Source organism: Andrena cerasifolii, chromosome 11 (genome assembly GCF_050908995.1).
Source record: "Andrena cerasifolii isolate SP2316 chromosome 11, iyAndCera1_principal, whole genome shotgun sequence".
NCBI classification, from domain to species: Eukaryota; Metazoa; Arthropoda; class Insecta; order Hymenoptera; family Andrenidae; genus Andrena; species Andrena cerasifolii.
The window spans coordinates 5,346,975-5,354,504 of record NC_135128.1 but is presented as its reverse complement, the minus strand read 5'-3'; positions in this window follow the sequence as shown (position 1 = coordinate 5,354,504).

The following is a 7,530-nucleotide window of genomic DNA, read 5'->3' as shown; positions in this document are numbered from 1 at the left end:
ACGGCTGCTGACTAATAGTATCGTGACTGGCGGCGATAATGAATACGTAATTACGCGAGCGTAATAGCTTTTTAATGTTTCAATTTCAATCAGTGGGGTCGCGTCGATTGAAATGTAAACGGCGGAGACGGTCAGCCGAGGAGTAATCGGTGTCGTTGCGAGTTTCTCTGCCAGTTTTAACGTAACAGTATCTCTTTCTCCTTTTATGGTGATCTTGATGCACGCGTCGTAACGCGATAGAAAATTTATATCGGGCCTGGAACTCGAGAAGGCAGTTTAGTGGAAGCGTTCGCGGCGAATGTTCTTCAGGAAATACGCGAGGATTCGCGAGGGATACGTAATGTCGTCACGTACGTGGAATAGCGTGAAAGACTGTGAGGCCGTGCTCCGCGGGCTGTGTAACGCGTCTACGTGCAATATTGATTTGCTGCGATGTGCGTGCACGAGGGGAAATGTTAGAAAGCGTACCTAGGACGTGGTTTCCGAAGGTGTCCTGTTCGTCAGATGTTGAAGACTAAGAGTCTATGATTGGGTAGATTGGGGGAACATAGTTATCTGAACAATTACCAGAAGATCTTCAATTAAGATACTCCATAGCTCATACCTGGTAGCAGAACAAAGAGTGACTCCAAAATGAGGCCCTTTTTTAGCCCTTTTTGGTCCCACGATTTTGGAACTGAATTTCGCGCCAAATGATAGCTTATGACGAGACATTAATCCCGATAAATTTTCAAGTTGAGGTGACAATTAGTTTCTGAGATATGAGAGGTGAAAGAAGTGAAAATTCATTAACGCGTCAGACCATACGCTTCGATGTATAGACTTTTATGTCATTCAGATAATTTGAACAATTATTTCTAGGGGTTTTGCTGACTGCTAATAACGAATTCGAACTTAGATTTTCAAAATTCACGGAAAAAAAATCAAATGGCCAATTCAACATTGTGGACGATATATTAAAAACGCACCTACTACACAGACATTTATATTTCTTGATTTTTTTTCGTGAATTTTGAATGAATTTTCACTTCTTTCACCTCTCATATCTCAGAACTTAATTGTCACCTCAACTTGAAAATTTCGAGTGATTGATGTCTTACCATAAGCTATCATTTGGTACGAAATTCAGTTCCAAAATCGTGGGACCTAAAAAGGGCCCATTTCTTGGGTCACTCTTTCACACATTCTCTGTCTACTTTTGGGCTACGACTAACGACAATATAATTGTGCCCTTCGGAATGGCCTCATCAAGAACAGCAGTGTCTAATATCCTAGGAGCCATCGATACTCATCAACTCTTGCGTTTTAAATCGCAACGATTGAAGGATCCGTGAAAATTTGCAGACATTGCTGCCCACCTCTGACACGCGATTGCGCGCAAAAAGAAGATCCTCTCTCCGCGAAGCGCCGGCAGCGAGGCATTTTTATCCAAAGCGTTGCTCCGGCCAACAAAACCTGAGAACAGTTGCACCGCGCGCCAGACTTGCACGAGCATCTCTCTGTTTCGGCTGGGTGTGGCGAGGCAAAGGACTTAATCTCGCCTTTGCTACGCAAGGGTACTCGCCCGGCAAGGGTGGCAGCGTGTCGGTGCGTATCGCTGGCGGTGGTTACTGGTTCGGGGATGGCCGACACTGGGGTAGGATTCTCGGGCGGCATATCAAGCAGCTTCAGACATGCCGGAAGATTAATGCGAATCCGTCCCGATGGTCGTTACGGACCTAAGACGATTACATCCTGCTTAAGTTCAGGAGCCGTCGTCTGTGCCATCTTAATCGCTGGGTCACGTCGGATGTACGCCATTCTAATTAGTTAATCTACCTTTGGTTACGTTAGCAGGAGAAGGTCGTCCCTTCACCTTCTCCCTGTCGCAGCCCCTGCACTGGATGAACAGATGTTAACGCGAAACATGTACCAATTAGAGCTGGTAAGCTCACGGCTGCTTGACGAATCCTACCTCCTCCTCCTCCTCGTTCAATAGATACACGCGTTTTGATATCCCCCACCCCTCCTTGCCACGTTGCGCTTAACCCGTTACGTGCGTCGCCACTAATTAGGGGATGCGATTGGTTCACCTTATTACAGGCCGCATTATCGTTTCAGGGGACGTCGCGATCTAGTAATACTATTAGCATTAATTGGAACGGAGTAATTAACCTTTGGCGGGCTGGAATCGCGTTCCGATGCAGATAACGCGCGCAATATGCCGTGCGTACACATACGCGGCTACGTGCACTGTCTCTGTTTATTGTTTCCGTTCAATCTTTTTCGTTGTTGCACCACGGCTCGTGATTCGTAGCTGGATGGTTGGTGGAATCGTTTGTCTGCGCACTTTCGTCTCTTATCTGGCGATGGATTTTTAACGAGCCAGCTTATTAAATGTTGGACTCTGTTTGCATATTGCTGGAAGGTGGTGCAACCAGGAGGGTGGCTGAGGTTTTTATAAAAATATGGGTCAATGGTGTGGTACGAGATTTTCTCGGACGAAGCTCGCAAGGGACATTTCCCAACTGTTACACGCCGATTTTGATGAGGTTTACGTAGATTATAGTTCCCGAAAAAATATTTGACACGTGTTTTTATCAAAGTTAGTGGTGAAAAACACGCATGCCTTAATATCTCGGAAACTGTGCACTATAGAGAAAAAATATTTTACTTGAACATGGTGTACCTTTTTTATAACAAATTCGGCCATTTAATGGCAAACGCGTTTTTCACCCACAACTATGAGGGCTGATTTCATCCCCTAGATTTGAATGATTCCCGATAAGAAGAAATACGTGTGAAATATTTTTTCGAGAACTGTAATCTACGTTTCGGAGGGAATCGACTTTGAAAATTCTCATTTTCGATGCGTTTCAAACTACAATACTACAGCCTTACCATCGCCCTTTTACTACCCCTGCTTACCACTCGATATCATGCTAGTTATTCTCTGGACAATTAGGAGCAGCGTGACACAGTTCCTTAGCCGTGGACAGCAATGAAATATTGCATTTGGGAGGGGATCAAGTAGGCAATATTTAAAATTCCGACGTGCAAAGTTGGGCGATAAAGTATGACGAATGGCGCGAGATACGGTCAGGGGGAATTTCACTTGCAAATTACAGCAGCAACAATAGCTCCGGGTCCATGCTACAGCACGCCCCACTGGCGCACTTCCCTTGGAGACTGTACCTGCTTAATTTAATTTAATGCGCCCGCTTCGTTCGGATTAAATCGCACACGCGCAGGAGTTCAATGATTTTCCACTCGAGATACGTGCAGCTGTCTCTTGCATCTTACCAGCGAGACGCCTGCCTGGCTGGCGCCATGTAACCCTCTTTGTTTCGCTCAACCTCCCTTTTCGAAACTCCCGTCGCCGCGGTATGACGAGGCACGGAGTTCCGTATCCGACGAGGGATGCGTGCCGTGACTATCAAGCGGATTACACATTACTTCGTTGAGGGAAAGGATGACGGGAGCACGTGCAAATTGGACTTGCGAGCAATACACGCGCCCCTTGGCTAATTTCATGCAAGACCCTCCGCGACTATGCGCCGCTATTTTCCGTGGAATAAATTTATTACGCCACGGTGGCTCGGAAATCTGTTCACGCGCTTTGGGAGAGCCTACCGGTTGCGAGCTCTGTTATCGGTTGCTTTCTGCTCTCTGTGATACTCAGGAATCAAAGGTGACTATCTTCAATCTGCGCTGGATGGTTTCGAAGATATTAAGGTGTATCTGCGTGGTTTAGTTGGAAAATTCTGCACGAATCACCCTTTGTGCTTCTCAAGTTTCGGAGCTACTTGAATAATCATGATCCCCATCGAGTTTTCGAATTAACCTCGTAATAGTCTCATAGACGTGGGGATATTTTCCAGGCACTTGAGAAATTTTTTGCAGCAGGAAGACAAACTCCAGTCGAACATTTTCCCAAGGTTCTAGTGGGATGAAAACATCCGGCTGGCTCGTTCATACTTATTCATCACTCGTTTCATTCAGTCTCGAGATACTCTTACGCTGGGTGGGACTCATTCGTCTTATTCCGCATCCCCGTCTCTAGTTTCCTTTATTTTTGTTATTTCGCTCCGTTCGTGCCGCTTCCCTTTCCCATTCATTTATTATGCTTATTCTTCCGGTTCACCGTGGCCAGCAGAGCCAGGCGGGAAAAGTAATAACAGGTGTACGTACAAATTGAACGCGGCTAGGATACGGGCGAGTCTCATTTACTCTTCATTACGAAGTAGCCCTGTACCGCGGTAACTTGGGGCCGGCGTTGTTCAACTTTGCGGAGTTAATTTAATGTCTGGCTGCATCTCCTGCTTCAGTTCTGGCTCCGTTGGTTAACGCCATTGTTAATTTCGCCGCTCATATCGGTTATTTGATCGTTGAACGCTGTTTGGCGCGATGCTTCGTCTACCATGCTAATAATCTTCTTTCTGCGCCGCTGCCTTTAACATGGTGTGCGGGCTAAATATCGTTCAATAGATGTGTGACTTTGGACTAGGGATAGCTAGGTGTCGAACGTGAAATTTAAAATCTATTACGATTGTGTGTAGGCTAAAGCGGCCTGTAGGCGGTCAATATTATTCTGCAATATATTTATTGCACAATATTTATGCTCCACGCGCTCAATAATATTCTGCAGTATTGAATATTGCACAATATATTGACCGTCTAGAGGCTGCTTAACAAGGGGAAGGCACGGATGTGGAAATCGCTTTTGGAACGACAGTATATGGGGGTTGTAGTACTCGTATAGTATAAAAATACCATTTCGGCTTTTTGTGGAATGGTGGGCCTTCGTTTTCGAGATATTGTGATTTAAAGTTTTTAGCGAACGTAGTCCAGATATATATGCTATAGCACCTATATATATGTATATAAAAATACCATTTCGACTTTTTGTGGAATGGTGGGGCTTTGTTTTCGAGATATTGTGATTTAAAGTTTTTAGCGAACGTAGTCCAGATATATATGCTATAACACCTATATATATATATAAAAATACCATTTCGGCTTTTTGTGAAATGGTGGGCCTTCGTTTTCGAGATATTGTGATTTAAAGTTTTTAACGTACGTAGTCCAGATATATATGCTATAGCACCTATTCCCAAAAAGATTTCGTGGACACAACAGTAGCGTGTCAGATTGTCACGCGGCCGGCCCGAGTTTCAAGTTTCCCCAACTTGCGCATGTATATTTTTCAGCAATTTTTGCCGCGGAAATATATTTTGTAGATATTGCGTATTACACAGTATGTTACATATTATCTTATGCAAATTTGAAGGTTAAAAATGCATTTACAACATAATATATTATTCTAATCATCTCTTTCAGCGGTATTTTCATATTCTTTTACTGTGACAATATTTTATTCCGAAAGTTTCGACGCCTGCGATTGTCGCGCAGGTAAAGTAAGATAGCCGTCACGTCGGACCGTAAGCATCCAGTAGCATACATAACATATACAAAATATATTTCCACGGATAAAAAAAAAGAATGCTCGCAGTTGGGGGACTTGATTGAACCCGGGCCGGCCGCGTGACAATCTGACAAGCTACCGTTGTGTCCACGGAAACTTTCTTGGGTGTAGATGCTACGTATGTATGCATCTGGATTACTACGTACGTGAAAAACTTTAAATCACAATATCTCGAAAACGAAGGCCCATTCTACAAAAAGCCGAAATGGTATTTTTATATTACATAAGCACTACGACCCCCATATACTATCGTTTCAAAAACAATTTCCGCATTGTGCCTTCCCCTTTTAAGTAGGCTGCAGCCTAGGGCGGAACATTTTGGGGAACGACAAATTTTGAGCGAAACAAATTGGGTAAGGTTTAAACACAGAGGCTTGAGACAACTTTAAAGAGAATCCCCTTTTTTTAATATAACGTATTAGCACTAACTCACATGTGAGTTGCCATATGGAATTTTTGAAAAATTCTGAAATTACCTCGACTCTTGTAAATTAAAATAATTGATGGTATCCAAATCCGCCCCTGGATAAATTAGTAGTGAATGATCCATCGATCCACTAATTAGAAACTCATTCTTCTTTAAGTATCAATGACTCGAAATGTAGAGTTTTCATCATGATTTCCCATCCTTGGGTAAAGGCCGCAGAGCATGCAATGCGGTGTAGCATAGGGACATAAGATGCTCCGGTAAAATCATACTTCTGCGCTTGTTACCCGAGCGCGTGGATGAGTCTCGTTTCTTGCTGGTCTTCATCCAATTGGCCTTTTCCTCTTTCCTCCTCACGTGGCGTCGTCTTATCCTTGCTCCTGCACTTTTTTCACGGATCTAATTGTAAGCCGCCCACTGGAAACTGTCCGTGACTTACGAATTTTTCCATCTTGCTTCTCCGAGAATCGTTCCATTCGCCCCTTGCTTTCCCCTGGGCACGGGGAACTTCTAATTAATTTTCTGTCATCGCTTCTTTCCCCGGCGATAAATCAGCTAACGAAGTTTCAATTCGCCGTCCGAGCCAACGCGGCGTGAAACTTCCCTCGTAACTTGCATACAGCTCCGTTAATCAGCGGCTGGGGGGTGGCTGTTCCCTTTACTTTTTGCCGTTTAACTTGAGAGATACGCCTGGACTAGCGGGTTTCAAAAGAGAGTTCGGCTCCGGGATGCCTGGCCGCTCTCGCAGCTTTCCAGCAAACCGCAACAAAGGTCGCCGAGTTACGCGCGTTCGGAGCCAATGGAATCGATAATGCCAGGACGAATAATGGGCGGGCGAGCTGCTCTCGTTATGCAGATAGAGTCGTTATACGGCCAATCAAATTGATAAGGTCGCAATTGAGCCGTCGATTCGGCTATCTCCATCCGTGCCACCATTTTTCTTTGGTCTGGTTTCGGTACGCCACCCCCTATATCGCGCAGTAGAAGCTTTTTGAGCTTGAATTCCTCGTTGGAGCAGACGAGCCTGTAGTTACTTCGAACAATGCAGCATTTTTCTGCGGAGGAAGTTAATATGACAAGGATCCTCTGTCACGCATTTATAATGCTGTTTACACTGCATTCCACATTAGAGTATACCTGTTTCGCGCAGGCACGTCCCGCGGGAGGCGCTGCTACGCCCGACTCCCCACTTAATGTTTTTCTCCGTCGCACGGCCCTCTATTCTCTCTGTTAAGTTTCGTGCGGGACGTTGTTTACGTTGGCATCCGTCAGGTGCCAGGTTTTGGATGTACCAGTTATTCCTTGGAAACCACCACGACCAATCGCATGCGGTTCAAACCGTGGGTAGTAGTGGGAGCTGCGCAGATCGGTTGCAAATCTGTAGGGGCGTCGGTATGCTCTTATATGGAATGCAGTGTAGGTGGATGATCCTTTCATTACTTTGAGTAATTATCTTTATACGAAGAGGATTTGAGGAAGCTTGCATACTTCTGTGGTTTCTATTAAGGTGAATGTCCCAATTTCTGCTGATTTAAGAGGTAACTCGTCATAAAGAAGGTGTGAAAAATTTGTTTGTGATGAAAATTTGCACAGTAATTGATTAATTCTTTGATAATGAATCAACCAATTAAAAAATTAT